The following is a 17,823-nucleotide window of genomic DNA, read 5'->3' as shown; positions in this document are numbered from 1 at the left end:
ATTTCTGTAATGTCAAACATGTCCTTGGCTAATGTGTGACATTCATTATTAGTATGAGAAGTACAATTACGCCAAGTTAGGCTTTTTTTCCATTCTACACTCCAGCAATTGTAAGACTCATCATCAGCAACTCTGCTAATGACAGAGCTCAAATGAAAAGGCTTATATGGAAAAATTAACAAATACATTGTCTGATCTGTCTCTCTCAGCCTGAAAACGTAACCATTAGAGGCCAGCATTTGATGCACATGGGAAATATGTAATAGTAGAATTTGCTGTTGAATTCTGTGTCTAGGTGGTAGAGCCTGATCTGGAGCCTGTCCATTCAGTAGTGGAAAACTTGGTTAGGGAGCTAGAACTGGGGATTAGTGCCATGTGTGATTATGCCAAGTTTGAGTGTGATGCTGAACCTATCCATTTTAAAGACACCATGCTCTTTCAGACCAGAGTCTTCCAGTATGTGTGATTGAATTTTTTCCTTCATATTACTGTGATACTTCACCCAAAATAATGTGTGTGTGTATGTGTGTGTGTGTATGTATATGTATATATATATATATATATATATATATATATATATATATATATATATATATAATTAATATAATTATATATTACATATTTTATATATATATATATATATATATATATATATATATATATATATATATATATATATATATATATATATATATATAGTGTCTGTGTGTCACGGTTTCCCCTTTAAGCAGCACGCGGGAGAGCATGTGAGCGCGCATGGACAAGCAAGGTGCGCGAGCACCTGCTTTTCCATTGTTTACAATCGTGACATTTCGACACGTGCATTTGTTATGTTTCTGTTATGTCTCCTCCCTGTTCTGTCATTGGCTATTGTTTCACGTGGGTCTGAATTACCCTCAGCCGTCAGCTATTAGGACGCTGATTATGTTTGTATATATACCGCGCGCCTCCCAGCACACAGCGCGGAATATTATCTAAGAAACTTAGATAGTATAGTAGATTAGAACCTTAGTATTGATTCTTTACCACAGATAGTCTTAGTCATTGTCCCAGTCATAGTTCTTGTCCATGTCATGTTTCATGTTTAGATTCGTCTGTTTAGTTCACGCTGGTTTCTCCGCTCCCAGTTCATAGTCATAGCTTATGTTTCATGTTTTGTATATCGACCCTGTTTTCCGTTACCACGACATAGTTTCCTGCCTTGCCCCATTTATGCCTGTTTGCCGATCGCGTGACCTTTTGCATGTTTGTAGATTACGTTTTGGATCACGTTTTGGATTAACCTGCCTGTGTCTCTCAATAAAACTGTTAACCTGCGATTGCATCCGTCCTTATCTCCGTTGTGTCACGAAACGTGACAGTGTGTGTATATATTAGAGATGCACTGATACTAAATTTCTCAGCTGATACCGATACTTCTGCCTTTTATGCCTTCTTTTAAATTCATAATAATTAATTCCACAACTCTGAAATAAATGCAAATAAATACTTTATTCTCTTCATTTCAACATGTTGTTTCACAGTAACTGGTCTCATAAACAGAAAACACATTACTCAATTTAACATTAACACATTAACTAAACTCTGAAGATTAAGATTTCTTAACTTATTAAATTTTATTAATTCATATTAACAGAATCCTGTTAGGCTCACATTCACTCACCACAAACAAAAGCATTTCTACTTTATCATTGAACATCAAATTGATAATGGTGATATATAGGCCTAATATAAACTTTTTATGATATTAACTCATATTAACATTAACTACTTATGAAATATACTACTCTACAAACATTTTTCTGTGATATATACACCTTTTTCAACTCATCATTTAATACTTTCAACGGTGTACTGGCCCTTTAATTCAGCACGTGCAACGCGTGTGTGTGTGTATGTGTGTGTATATGTGTATGTATGTATGTGTGTGTGTGTGTGTATGTATATATATATATATATATATATATATATATCATGTGGTGCCTCCAGAATGCAGATAGACAACAAAGGCACTGTGGAGCTTGAGTACTCCTGGCAGGTTATGATTGAGACCTTTGGGAAGACTCTTTGCTTTAATCATGGAGGTAACTGAGTCTGCATCTAACACTAGCACAGAAGTCAATATATGTAATCACAAACCATCAGCATTTTCTATGTTAGATATTTGCTTATTATTGATGGAAATTTGCTACCTTTGAGAGAACTGTAATTCGCTTAATGACTCATATTATAGTAATTGAGTAATAATCTTGTTAAGTTTAAGTTTGTGCAAGGTTATGTGTACAGACATGACCCCTACTTCTGCCAAGGGCAGTCAGACAGTGCTGAGGCCAGCCAGCAATTTGAGGAGTTTGTCCACTCTGCTGTTAGGAGATCCAGAACTTCCTCCATTCACTGTGGACCCCAGTATGGGGCTTATCCTGCCTGGAACCAACCAGATATTTCATATCTGCTTCTCCCCTCTAGAAGTAGCCCAATATGAGGCCAGGCTAGTCTGCAGGTACACAAACACAACTGCTTGTTCTTAATTTCCTAATGAAATACATCCTCTCCTTTATGTGGATTTACATCAATTTCATTTGTTATGTACTGTAATGAGTTAATAACCAGACTTACACTTTTTTCTTTATGGCTCAGAAGAAGTGATTCACACAAGTATGCTTACAATGGGTCTCATTTATCAATCTTTTAGTAAAGTTGTGTTTTGTGTTTGTTTGAATAACTAAACCTAACCTAAAAAAACCTAACCCTTTTTCCCGCTAAAAAATGTTTTGGAAAACTGATCTTCTTAATATTGACGTGCATATGTTGATCGACTATAACATGCAAAGTGCATTCCTGACACAGCTCATTTGCATTTAGTGACGACAAAAACTCCATAAAAAGTGCTCAAAAATCAAACTCCATAAAACTGCTCAAAAATCAAAATTGAGTGCTCAGACAGCTGGGATTGTGAAACAAACAATCTTGTAAAGGCTGAAAAATTGAAGTGGTCAACTAGCAGGTGGATGTGTTTTTGATGGAGACTCAAAAGCACATCTGTAAGTCACTCTGGATAAGGGCATCTGCCAAATGCTGTAAACATAACAAAAATTAAGCATTTTAAAAGCTACAGTATATTCCATAAATTAAAGTGCAATAATCCATGCAAACTATATAATTTTAAGTCAATCAAGTGGAGATTTACATTAGTTTGTCTCCATATTTGTAAATTTACACACACTCAAGAGCAGGAGTAGAATATGAAGTTTTTATAAATTTATAGGATTTTCATGAATACCAAATTTCTTGTGTAAATGCCCATACAAGTGATTTATGAATAATTCCGCTTGTATCCAGCTCAATAAATTAGGCTCATTGCTATTAAGGTATTAGTAGAGATCATCTGGCACTGTGAATATGTGATATATAGTGTGTCTTTCATTTCTGATTAACAGTCCAGTACTGGTAGTAGCTCTGAGATCAAGTTGCATTTAACACCATCTACACTGACTTGTTGGCAGCATTCCCAATCTGAAGGACAAGCAGAGTCCTGTGATAGCAGTGAACGGATGCAGTATGATGCCTTACTGCCATTTCCACCTGGAAGACTCAGGATACCTCACTGATAACAGACAGAACCCTGAGCTCCCTGGCCCCCAGGCGTCCACACCCAGGTCCATCCTGGATACCAACACCAAAGTTATAGAATTCACATCCACAGGGGTCGGCACATCTATCTGCAGGTGATCAGTTATATAAATCAGTTATATGTATCATGTGATCTTAATTGATATTTTGTTATAGTAATTGTGTTGATAATTTGCATATTGATTCTGCAGGACCTTCAGTGTTGTAAATCCCACCAACAAGCCATACTCATTGTTGTGGAGATGTGAAGAATCTGAGCTTAAACCCTTCACCTGCCTTACACCAAAGGACTTTATTCAACCTGGCAAGAAAGTGGAGGTATAATAGATTAAATAACTGCATATTATATTCAGTAGATGCTTGTATGTACAATGCTTCTGGATATGTTTAAATTAGCCTGCATTTAATACTTTTTTTATATTAACCTTGAAAAAATCGACTGCCTCAGGTCTCATTTAAATATCACACCCAAGAGCTGGATTTTGTGGAATCCTTCTGGACCTTCTTAATCCCAGAGCACAAGTTCTGTGTGCCCTTCCTGCTGGTGGGCATAGCGAAAGATCCAGTGGTGTACATTGATCATGCTCATCTTAATCTAGGCAGCCTACTTATTGGTAAGATTCCATTTGATTCCAGTTGAGGTTAGGCAGAGGTTATCATAATGTTTTGCAGAACTGAAAAAGTGAACAATAAGCATAACAAACAGTTCTATGTTAGAAAAGAGTACTAATGCATGAACAGTATGATACATAGGCCTACGGTATCATATATTAAAGTTAATGCTTTTGTAATAGATTTTATCAAACATTTGAAATTATTTTAATCCTGAAATGAGAAGAATAAATTATCAAGGTTTCACCATATTCAAGGTTGCATATATATTTGGGACAAATATATTTTTCCTTATTGTGCTAGCTTTGACCATGGTACATTTGCAAGAAAAGGTTTATGAGCCCTTTTCCAAAAGTTTGGATTTCTGCATTAATTACTCATAAAATTGAAACACTGGTTAATCATTCACAATCTAGGCTGGTAAAAATTTGTGAACTTGAATTTATTAACTTTTACGCTGGCAGGAATAACCTCCCCTAAACTGAAACTCTCATGTAGGGAGAAGTGGTCTAAAAATCAAAACATTTTGTTCAGCAGCTAGAGAAAACTTTTTATAGAATGTATCGTTGCTAAATGAGGTTCTACCTGGTAAATCCAAAGGAGGTTCAAACTTTCTCTTACAATAGCATAGTTCATTTGTTCTTAATCAAACACTTTTTTTAACCATATGGCAACCTATTGTAGTATCATAAGACCATTAATATATGGTGCCACACTAAAACCACCAAGTACCATAGTTACAATAAAATGCCATAATAAAACTGTGGCAGCATCACTGTTAAATATGTAATAAAAATATTTACTGTAAAGCACTGTAATAAAAGCATGATAACACATACTGGTTATGGCTACCACATGGGTACCTGAGTAAAACTGTGGTAGTATCATAGTAAAATCATAAGTAACTATAAGGAATGTTCATAATGTATGTTCATGCATGAATGTGTACACATGTAGGTCGTGAGGTCCATAAAATTGTGTATGTGGTGAATGAAGACGACCAATGAAGAAGACTTTCCACTTTGCCATTGAGGAGGTCTCTCGGCACTCAAAGTCTTTCAAAGACAGCCTGATACTGAAGCCCATGCAAGGGACAATACCCCCCAGAGACAAGTAAGGCACTCTCCGCACCATACAGCACCACAGTCCTATTACCAATAGTGGAAATAAAAGCTAAATGATGAGAAAATAGTCACTAGGTATGTACATACTGTTTGTCTATTAGGTTCCCAGTGGCCATATCTTTCACACCTACACCGGTGGGTGTGGTGACATTTAACCTGGTGATCAGAGGCAAAATTCAGCCACTCACAATGAACGTGAAAGGGGATGGTTACAACATGAATGTCTGTGTCCAATATGAGAGTCCAGAAGGGGCCATGACTGAACTCTCTGCTGCTAATAGTCATCTTGTGGACTTCAAACAGGTGAGATATGATATAAGCTATGAAACAGCATATTCATCTGAAAGTCTATTATAAGTCACCTTGAAACAGGGTCTGAGATTGGAAAAAAAAAATAAATTCTACCACTAAGTTTTATACATTTCAATAGATAGTTGATCTAATTTTAGTGGAATGTCCTAATTATTATGTAAATTGAACAGGGAGAAAACTGTGCAATTTTATACACACACACTATATATATATATATATATATATATATATATATATATATATATATATATATATATATATATATATATTGTCGCGACGGGCAGAGAGCCGGCGCACACAAGAAGGAAATCGCTCCTTCTCCAACTGCCGCACCGGCACGACGTGGGCAGCTTCGTGCCGAACATTCCGCCAGCCGGGAGGACCGCCACGGCGGGGCGGGACTGACGCGACGCCGGCCAGCGATTGGCGGACCCAACGGAGAAATTCCACCACTCAGGCGACGGCGGAGGAGGATAAAAGGGCACGCTTCCGGCCGTACGAGAGAAGAGAAGACCGTAGCGACAAGACGGACTCTGTGCGTGTTTTCCAGCGACATAGCGACTCGCAATCACCGAGCACGACGGTAACCTCACGCCCCACGCTAATCTCTCTCTCTCTCTCTCTCTCTCTCTCTCTCTCTCTCTCTCTCCCCACAAAAGGTGCAAGCGCGGACGAGATCGCCGGGTGGTGAGAATCCCACCTACGGAGGACGCCGGCCCGGGAAAACCCTCGCCCCCGTCTCGGGAATCCCGCCTCCGCCACGAGTAGGCTACACCGGCAGTCACGCCTCCACAAGCCCCGCACTCATCCCCTCACAACCCACTCACCTCACCCTTGCACCAATAAACCACCGTTTGTGAACGTTCTTCTGCCTCCTGTGGGTCTGTACGCCGCCTTCCCCGGGCTAATTCCTCACACTGGTGGAGGATGCAGGCATAGTACAGACTCGCCTACCACAAACGTTAAAAAAAAAAAAAAAAAAAAACCAGAGAGAGAGAAAAAAAAAAATAAATAAAAAAAAATAAATAATAAATAAATAATAATAAAAAAATTAAAGAGAGAGAGAAAAAATAAATAAATAAATACCAAACACCCCCCCCCCCCCCAAAATGGACCATGCCCTGCAACACCTGCTGGAGACAAGCCTCCAGCAGCACGCTGTGACGCAGCAGCTCGCCGAGAGCCTTCAGGTCGCCACACAGACACTGATCGCCATGAGGACTGAGACCCCCGCCGCCTCCGTGCCTCTCCCCGACGCAAGAAGCGAGACCCGCCGCCTACTACCCCCCCTCGGCCCCGAAGAGGACCTCGAGGCGTACTTCGAAGCCTTCGAGAGTATCGCCCGCCGGGAGGGGTGGGACCGTGACGACTGGCCACGCGCCCTTGGTCCACTGCTCACGGGAGAGGCCCGAACAGCCTACTATGCCCTCGAGCCGGAGGAGGCCGCGGACTACCTGGCGATGAAGGAGGGAGTCCTGGCATGGTGTGGCCGAACCCCTGGCCAGGCTGCTACTGAATTCCATCGCTGGGTTTATCGACCAGGGGCCCGACCACGTTGCCAGATGAACGCCCTCATCCGGACCACCAAACGTTGGCTCCGGCCGGATCGGCATACCGCCTCGGAGGTGGCGGAGAAAGTGGCGGTCGACTGTTTCCTGAGGGTGCTACCCTGGGCAGAGAGACAGGCCGTGGGGGCACACGCCCCAACTACGCCCCAGTAACTCCTAACTGTCCTGGAGCGAACCTTGGCCACCCTGGAGCTCGACCCCGGGGAGCAGCAGCACCTCGATCGGCCCCCCGGTGCCCCGGGCCCCCGGTCCAACCGCCAGACCCGGCCCCGCACCTGGAGGAACCCCCAGAGGGCGCCCACTTGTGAACACCCCCGAGACGAGCCCATGCCTACAGAGCCGGAGAGGGAAGCCGCCCGGCTGCTTACAAAACCATGGCTGGCAGGCTGCGCCCTCCATCAGCAGCAACCGCCGGAGGCGCCCTCCTTGACGGTGTGGGTCGAAGGGAGACCGGTAACCGCCCTGCTGGACACCGGGAGCACGGTGACCCTCGCCCGGCCCTCCATCCTGCCTGAGGAGCGCCGCCCAAGGGGGACGCTCACCGTGACCTGCGTCCATGGGGACACCCGGGAAGTCCCCTCAGCCGAGGTCCAGATCCGGGGCGAAGCCGGCACCTGGCCCCTCCAGGTCGGAATCGTCCCCGAACTCCCCGTGCCCCTCCTCCTGGGATGAGACTGGCCAGGACTCCTGGTGGTACCGAGAGCCGAGCCCCGGAGATTGCGGCAACGTACGAAGGGGACCCCGGCCCGGCCGGCCTACCTGGCCCAGGACGACGGAAAGGCCACCACGGAAGGTAAGACCCCCCCAAGCTACTAACCCTCTGTCGTCTGTCTTTCCCCAGGTGAACCGAGAGGGGAAGTTCGGCCGGGAGCAGAAGCAGGACGACCGGCTGAAGCACTGCTGGGCTCAGGTACGGGTGATAGAGGGGGTCGACCAGAGTCCAGACCTGAGGCTCCCCACATCGTACTTCCTCGTCCGAGGGGGGCTCCTCTACCAACGGGCCTGCCACCGCGGGGAGCAGGTGGACCTACTGGTGGTGCCCCGACCCAAGACGGCCGTCTTATTGCACCTAGCCCACACCCATCCACTTGGCGGCCACCTGGGGGCCCGAAATACCCTGGAGAAGCTGCGGGACCGCTTCGTGTGGCCCGGGATGGATGCGGAGGTCCGGGCCTTTTGCCAACAGTGCCAGCGCACGGCCCCGCGGAGGCCCCCGCCGGCGCCCCTGATCCCCCTGCCCATTATCGGCGTCCCGTTTGAGCGAGTGGGCATGGATCTCGTGGGGCCCCTACCCAAGTCTGCCCGGGGCCATGAATACATCCTGGTCCTCGTCGACTACGCCACGCGGTACCCCGAGGCGGTGCCGCTCCGCAAGGCCACCTTGCAAAACATCGCCAGGGAGCTGGTACTCCTCTTCAGTCGAGTGGGGATCCCCAAGGACGTTCTGACCGACCAAGGTACGCCTTTTGTCTCGAAGCTAATGGCGGATTTGTGTCGTCTGTTGCAGGTGAAGCACCTCCGGACGTTGGTCTACCACCCCCAAACCGACGGGCTGGTCGAGAGGTTCAATCAGACCCTCAAGCGGATGCTGCGCCGGGTGGTGGACGAGGAGGGAAGGAACTGGGACCTCCTCCTCCCCTACGTACTTTTCACCATTCGGGAATGCCCCCAGGCGTCCACGGGCTTCACGCCCTTCGAGCTCCCGTTCGGGCGGCGCCCGCGGGGATTGTTGGACGTGGCCCGCGAAGCCTGGGAGGAGCAACCATCCCCCTTCCGCTCCGTCATCGAGTACGTGCAGGACATGCAAGCAAGGATTGACAGGGTGGGCCCCATCGTCCGGGAGCACATGCACGCGGCGCAGGAGGAGCAGAAGAAGGTATACAACCGCCCCGCACAGCCCCGGGAAATCCAGCCGGGGGACCGGGTCCTCCTGTCAGTGCCCAGCAGCGCCTGCAAGTTCCTCGCCCGGTGGCAAGGTCCATATACCGTCCTCGAGCGCCGGGGCCCGGTCAACTACCGCCTGCAGCAGCCCGGTAAGCGGACGGACGAGAAGCTATACCATGTAAACCTGCTGAAAAAATGGGTGGAACCAGCCCCGGTGGTGTCGGCGTTCGCAGCTCAGGACTCGGACCGGGGCAAGGGTACCTTGGTCGGCTTAGGGGAGGACCTCACCCCCGCCCAAAGACAGGAGCTTACCGAGCTGATCGACCAGTTCGCAGATGTGTTTTCGGCTACCCCGAGGATGACCCAGCTGGTCCAGCATGAAATCAAGACTCCTCCCGGTGTAGTGGTGAGACAAAGGCCCTACCGTGTCCCTGAAACTCGGCGCCAGGCCATCGGGGGGGAAGTCAGTCGCATGCTGCGGGACCACGTCATCGAGGAGTCCAGCAGCCCCTGGTCCAGCCCCATCGTCGTCGTGCCGAAGCCGGATGGGAGCATGAGGCTATGCAACGACTTCCGGAGGCTGAACCAGGTGTCAGAGTTCGACAGCTACCCCCTCCCCAGAGTGGACGACCTGGTCGAGAGGCTGGGGAGAGCCCGATTCATATCGACCCTGGACCTCACCAAAGGCTACTGGCAAGTGGCGCTCGCACCGGAGGCAAGGCCCAAGACGGCCTTTAGCACGGCCACCGGCCACTGGCAGTATCGGGTTCTCCCCTTTGGGCTGCACGGGGCGCCCGCCACGTTCCAGCGGCTAATGGACATCCTCCTGCGGCCCCACCGGCAGTTTGCAGCGGCCTACCTGGACGACGTGGTCATCGACTCCTCCACCTGGGCCGACCACCTGTTCCACCTCAGGGAGGTCCTGAAAGCACTCCAGGCGGCCGGCCTGACCGCCAACCCAAAGAAGTGCCACCTAGGGCTGACGGAAGCCCAGTACCTGGGATACCGCATCGGACGGGGAATGCTGAAGCCCCAACTAAAGAAGATCGAGGCTGTGAAGGGCTACCCGCGTCCGACATCGAAAAAGCAGGTACGTGCCTTCTTGGGATTGGCGGGCTACTACCGCAGGTTCGTGCCTAATTTTTCTGCTGTAGCCTCTCCCCTCTCAGACCTTACAAAGAAGGGCCAGCCAGACCAGGTCAGGTGGACAGCCGACGCAGAAAGGGCCTTCCAGGCCCTAAAAGGGGCCCTCACCAGCGCGCCGGTACTCCGCAACCCGGACTTTGACCTCCCGTTCACCGTGCATACGGATGCATCCGAGACCGGGCTGGGCGCCGTCCTCTCCCAAACCTTCGACGGGGAAGAACACCCGGTCTTCTCCATCAGCCGAAAGCTGTCCCCGGCCGAGAGGAAGTATGCGGCGGTCGAGCGGGAGGCACTGGCGATAAAATGGGCCATCGAGGAGCTGAGATACTACCTGGCAGGCAGGCACTTCGTCCTCATAACGGACCACGCCCCCCTGCAGTGGATGGCCAAGGCGAAGGACACCAACGCCCGGGTAACCCGCTGGTTCCTCGCCTTACAAGATTTCTCCTGTCAGGTTAAGCACCGGGCGGGGGCCCAGCATGGTAACGCGGATGGGCTCTCACGACGAGACACCCTCTGGGCCCACCACCGAGCGGCAGTAGGCTTGGAGCTGAGGGGGGGGTACTGTCGCGACGGGCAGAGAGCCGGCGCACACAAGAAGGAAATCGCTCCTTCTCCAACTGCCGCACCGGCATGACGTGGGCAGCTTCGTGCCGAACATTCCGCCAGCCGGAAGGACCGCCGCGGCGGGGCGGGACTGACGTGACGCCGGCCAGCGATTGGCGCACCCAACGGAGAAATTCCACCACTCAGGCGACGGCAGAGGAGGATAAAAGGGCGCGCTTCCGGCCGTACGAGAGAAGAGAAGACCGTAGCGACAAGACGGACCCCGTGCGTGTTTTCCAGCGACATAGCGACTCGCAATCACCGAGCACGACGGTAACCTCACGCCCCACGCTAATCTCTCTCTCTCTCTCTCTCTCTCTCTCCCCACAAAAGGTGCAAGCGCGGACAAGATTGCCGGGTGGTGAGAGTCCCACCTACGGAGGACGCCGGCCCGGGAAAACCCTCGCCCCCGTCTCGGGAATCCCGCCTCCGCCACGAGTAGGCTACACCGGCAGTCACGCCTCCACAAGCCCCGCACTCATCCCCTCACAACCCACTCACCTCACCCTTGCACCAATAAACCACCGTTTGTGAACGTTCTTCTGCCTCCTGTGGGTCTGTACGCCGCCTTCCCCGGGCTAATTCCTCACAATATATATATATATATATATATATATATATATATATATATATATATATATATATATATATATATATATATATATATATATATATATATAATTGGATTGTTTGAGGAAGAAGTTAATACAAAATGTGGATCTTTGTTTCATTCTTTTCTTTTGGATAAGTGGAGCTGAGTAGTAAGTCCACATGTGCCTTTGTGGTGTCCAACCCAGGGAGATTCAGTGTGGATGTGCAGTATGAGATAATAGGGCCTGAAGAGCTGCAATGCCACCTGCAGGTGGAGTCCACAACAGCTGTAGTGCTAGTGGGAAAACAGAATCGTTGCATCCTCAGCTTCTTCCCCCTGAAGAAGTGTGACCTCAAAGATATGGGCTTCTTAATCAAGGCATCCTGTTTCCTTTTTTTTCCTCTGTCTTTTATTTATTTTTATTGATTTTTTACATCTTTTTTTGTATTTCATTTTTGTATATTCATGTTTAGTGACTTTGCAAGGTTTTATGATTCATGCTTTTGATTCATTCTACTCTGTAGGTAAAGGACGGCCCTGTTTTCCATTGCAGTCTGCTGGGTTCTACCACCAGCCTGGTCCTGGAGTTTTCTTTCCTCAAGTACAACTTTGGAAAGACCTTCATTTACTCTGCTGGCATGGTGCCTGCCACATGCATACTGCTTTTCAGCAACAAAGGGGATAGAGGAATCAGGTAAATGGTGGGGGTCATCATGCATAAACTGTAACTCGTTATTTTTTTTTTATTTTTTTTTATTTATTTTTTTTTATTTTTAATTGTTTCTTCATTTATTATAGTGTGGACTGTTTATTCTCCAACACCCCTTTTCTGGAAGTGAGCTTCATACCTGATGTGCTGCCCCCTGGTGGTAGCATGGAGGTGCCTTTCAGGTTCTACCCACGAGAAGCAATGCCCTACCATGAAAAGGTGGTCTTTGAGATAAACGAGTATTCCATGCAGGTAGTGGAGATCATGGGGCGAGGAATTGAGATGAAGGTGAGAAAGAGAATTTACAATGCACTGTTAGTGGCCTGCATGACATCAAGCATTTCTGATCTGTTTACATAATTTTAGATAATATTCTCATCAGGGTCTGGTTTTCCTAGATTGACGTAGAGGATCCAAAATTAAAGACAGTGAAGATTGGAACTCTACAGGTGGGCAATAGGAGCAAGAAGCTCATCCCCCTGATAAACAACAGTCTGTCTTCCTTGACCTTCTCTCTCTTCTTCACACCCTCTGCACAGGCTCTACTGAACTCTGAGGTAGGACACATAGACACACAGACCTGACCTGTCCAACTTACAGTATATTCCTTAATTTCATACCTGTCCTATTCATTTCATTGTAGTTCACAGTAAGTCACAATAGTTAGTGAATAATATGCTTTAATATCAATGAACAACTGAAGATTAATTGACATGGTGCATTTCAAAAGCCCAAGGATGCTCTAGACAATCACTAATTTAACAATGGACACACACACACACACACACACACACACACACACAAACCAATTATGCAAATGATCTATCCCACTCTAGAATGTGTATGTTTGTTCCTCAGGTCCTGTCAGTGAATCCAAGTAGGAAGGTGACGCTGAATGGTGGGGGGGGAAAGTGTGTGGTGGAGGTGGTCTTCTGCCCTCAGCAACACATGGCAAGGAGGTGCAGCTGAAGTGTTTGGGCACCTTACGCCCCCTACTGGTGCTGAAAGGCTACTGCCAGGGTGTGGAGGTCACACTGGACCAGAACAACTTGTCCTTTGGAGCTGTGGCCCAGCACTGCCAAACCACGTGTCATATTCTGCTGCAAAATACAGGAGACATTGGGGCTAGGTGCATATATACATACACATATTCATATCCACCATCTTGTGCATGGTATGCTCTTGAGCAGGGAAGTCAGACTCCAATCCTGAAAGGCAACATTAATACGTGGTTCAGCATTTTACTTCATTTAACATGCCTCATCAGGTAATAAACCCTTTTGCAAAGTTCCAGATTCTACTCAACAGACATTTGTTGGGAGTAGGAAAATGACAGCAACCACACAATTTATGAATTACAATGCTGAATTTGTTGTGATTAAGAGGAAGTAGAAAAATACTTCTTCAAGCTCACACTCCCACTGTAGAAAATGAAATAAGTGCTACTCTTCATTGTGTTCCTTTTTTTTTTTTTTTACTGTTCACAATGTCCATGAATACATTATTAAATAATAGTTTGTTTTACCATGATATGAGTATATTCAATAAAGTTCTCTCTTTACAGATGTAATCATTTACCTGATTTGATAATTAAGTACATTCTAAGCATAAACTTTCTAATTAGTTTTTCTCTTGTAGACATATTTTATGTATTGTTGTGGTTTATATGTTTTTTTTTTTTATTACTTTTGCAGTAATTACTATGCTCTGGCAAATCAAGAATTTTGGATTCTTACTTTGCATACCTTTTTAAAGACCTTGTGTGTATTTTTGTATCAGGTTCAAGTGGGATGCAAAGGCTTTTGCTCCAGACTTTAGTACCTGCCCTGCTGAAGGTTACATTTGCCCAGGAATGGAGGTGCCTTTGGTGGTGACCTTTGCTCCTGATGAGGTCAAGCAGGAGCTGTGCTATGATAACTTTTTCTGCTCTCTAGAGGGGGCAAGCCTGTAACCCTCACACTTGCTGGCTCCTGCATTGTTTTCCCAGTAGCCAATCAGGTAAAACATTGTCTCTGTGTGATTATCATAGGTATTAATTGTCTTTTATCGATCTGTAATCTATATGTATATACTCTCTCTTTTCCCCCTCTTCAGGTTCTGAATTTTGTGTGTCAGGTCCGTAGTCAGTGCACTCACTCTGTGACTCTGTCTAATAATACTAATCAGCGCTGGTGCCTGAAGCCTGTGATTGAGGGTGAATATTGGAGTGCTTTACTTTCCCTCGTCATTGAGCCATACCAGCAAAATAGAGCCTACGAGATCACCTGTAAGCCCATGGTCATGACCACGGATGGTAAAAAGCACCTGGTAAATCTCTCTCTCTTCCAGAGATCAGTTGGTTTAGCTTGAGTAACCTGACGGAACATGGACAAGCCGGGAATCCCTGTTTGACAGTTTAATTAACATTTTTAACCACTTCTCTTAAGGAACATACAGTTTAATTCTGAAAGGGAATTACCAGCTATGTCTTTTAATATCTGTTCTCTCTGAATTGTCTTTGAACTCTACTTCAGACAGTTTGTGATGTTATCTAATTAGGATATCAGTTAGTTTTACTTGTACAGACTGAAGAGTACATGAGAAACTATCCAAAATATAGCACATTCTCCTTTAACAACGACCTCCATTTTCATGGAGCTGAATGTAAAATGCTGAGTGTGAATGTGCTTTTATGTTTGATCTAGGGATCCATGTTTTTCTCTTTCCCCAGTGGTTCGGGCATGCTGTACACCCTACAGGGCACAGCAGAGCCACCTAAAGCTGTAAGCACAATCAGCGATGAAGTACCTTGCAAGACATCCTACACAGAGATTGTCCCTGTTCATAACTGGTTGTCCAAATCTCAAAGGTACTACACACATACACAGACTTATTGTATTCAGCAACAAATAATAATAATAATAATAAATAATACAGGTCTAACTCCTGCTCCGCAGATTCCATGCTATAGTGGACATGATTAAACCCGAACGTCCTGACAGCACGATCTCACTGAAGGGGCTCGATTATGTAGATGTTTTGGCGTTGACTAAACGGAACTACAAAATCTCCTTCTTCAGCTACAAGGAGTGCCAATGCAACGCCAAAGTAGTGCCAAACCCCTCTACAGTCTATACTAATTCCACCAACTTCTTAGGAATACACAAATCAATACAACGGCTGTGGAGCAAATACGATGTTAATTTAGTCGCAAAAGCTGTAGAATTTACACTGGGGCTGTGTTCTCAGTCAGCACCCTAATTAAACCTCAACCTAACTGGTTTCTTTTATGTTTTAAACTTCCTTAAATATGTTAACAATTCCATACCTACAGACATACCTCTTAATTCCACAGCTAACCTTTAAAAATGAGGCCAGGGGGGAATACCAGTTCTACTATCTCAACTTCAAGGCTACACCTCCAGGAGTGATCAGGACAATTGAGATGGTTACAGTGGTTAGGCAGTTTACTTCAGACTGTGTGAACTTGGAAAATCCTTTACCCACCAACCTGTTGTTAACAACTGAGTGCCGCAATACAGATGTCAACATGCAACCTCAGTTCTCAATGCCTGCGCTCTCTATGGTATCACTTGTTTTAGTTTTTTTCTTCACCAAAGTTGTAAATGTTGCTGGTGATTGTCTTCTCACTTAACATAATTGACCAGTGAGTAAAGACATATAGAATTCATTTGCTGCCTCTTGTGAAGTTTTTGAAGTTGCCATTTTCAAAGGACTTCTGTTAATGCGCTCTCTCTCTCTCTCTCTGTCTGTCTCTCTCTCTCTCGAACAGGAAACCTTGAGGTTTGAGTACCAGCCTCTGCGTTCAGGTGAAACTACAGCACGGCTCATGCTGCATAGCAACGAACTGGGTTATTTCAACTATGAGCTTTTGCTCTGTGCGCTTCCTGCTCCTCCTGAGAAACCCCTTTACTTCAGAGCACCACTGGGCAGTGGTCAGTACCTCACTGCCAAATTCACCAGCTATTCCCGTGTCAAGGCTGAGTACACCTGCAAGGTACAGCTTTGTTGAAATTTCCATTAGATTAGATTGTATGTTCCAGTTTCACTCTTTCTTTTGCAAGTCACTCTTTGAGTACAATATACCACAGGATTAAGTTTATCTTAACCTGTTTTGTTTGGGCCAAAATGACAGAATTTGACCCATATTTCACCAAAAATATACTAAAAGGGTTTTCCAACAAAACATTAGTGCTTGGCTTGAATTTTGAAAAATAATGTTCAGATTGCAGAGATTATATTTTGCTCATTTTAGGTTAGAAAAATGAAATATAAATGTGAATAAATTCCCTTTTTTCAGAAATGTCTGGTATGTAAATATGGGACAAAAATGATTACTTTAGTTCCTGCCACTCACATATACACCTGTTAATCCTTCTAAACTTCAGACAGACAGTCCGGACTTCATTGTGGAAAAGAATTTAATGATGGTGGCTCCGAGCTCCCAAGCAGGCACAGATGTCAGTGTGGAGGTCTATTTTGAGCCCTGTCAGTTAGGAGAGGTGCGGGGCCTATTGACACTATCATCCAGCACTGGAGGGGATTATGTGTTCCCTCTGTATGGAACATGCACACCTCCCAAAGCCCAGGGCCCCTTTGCCATCCGTGCTGGTTCCAACATCTTCATCCCCTTCAAGAATGTCTTCAGGGAGACCACAGCCTTTTCTTGCCAAGTGGACAACCCAGCCTTCACCTTCAAGGGCATGGACACCATTCGCTCAAAGAAGACTCACCAAATCATTGTGAGCTTTGTGAGCCCACAGCAAGGCTCCAAGACCCCCTGCACTGGAAAACTTATCATCTCAAGTCCACACATAGAGAGCCATGACACAGGTCTCTCCTGGGTATATTATCTGAAAGGCATCTCCCCAGAGAAGCCTCAGAGAGAGAAGATGTCATAAAGTGCTGCCAAGGTCCAAAGAACAAATCTTGTGTGTTTATCTTAAAAATCACATCCAACTGTAGTTTTCAATTAAATAAACATTTTAGCAGTGGTCACTTTTCGCCTTGTACAGTTGTTTCAAACCCAGACAAAACCAAATAAAAATTTTACCTATAGTAATATAAGCATAATTACATTTCATTTACAAGTTTCAAAAGTAACTGTAGAAGTCTCTTGTATATGATTTGTGTGTCTTTCTGCATAAATTATTTGCTTTTACTGTATCTGCAATATGAATTTGAACACTGACCTAAAGACGTGTCTGCAGTTTATTCAATATTTGAATGGTTTTAACAGTCTGGCAAGACACTCCATAGAGTGTGGGAGTACTTTAATGAGAGAGTGGGCGAGGAGAGCTAAAGCAAGGGCAGCATGACATTAAGCAGCAGTCCTCATAGGGGCACAGTTTAAATTGGCTCTCAATTTTTCAATTTGTTCAATGCACCCCCTTTTTCAAACATTCTGTTGAGCCCCAGCAGGTCAATTAGCAATATGATAACACTGAGCTGCATATGATAGCCTGATCATTCTGTCATACCTGATATACATATGTTTGTAAGTACTAATTATCAGTTCTTGTTGGTTAAATGGACTCAAAGGTCTGAGACTCTTCACTGATCTAATGCTGATTGCCCGGGCTGCATTTGATGGCTCTACATGTGCCTGTCTGTGCTCATTAGCCATTTCCATGAAGTGGC

At 45.8% G+C, this 17,823-nt stretch overlaps 1 pseudogene; it reads left to right on the top strand.

Moving 5' to 3' along the window:
* The window catches only part of LOC128607196 (hydrocephalus-inducing protein-like), a 53,295-nt pseudogene extending 35,739 nt beyond the window's left edge, over positions 1-17,556 (top strand).
* Positions 17,557-17,823: the final 267 nt, after the last annotated feature.

This window comes from Ictalurus furcatus, chromosome 4 (assembly GCF_023375685.1).
Source record: "Ictalurus furcatus strain D&B chromosome 4, Billie_1.0, whole genome shotgun sequence".
NCBI lineage: Eukaryota > Metazoa > Chordata > Actinopteri > Siluriformes > Ictaluridae > Ictalurus > Ictalurus furcatus.
Note: the sequence above shows the minus strand (reverse complement) of the source record. Positions and strands in the feature narration are given on the sequence as shown.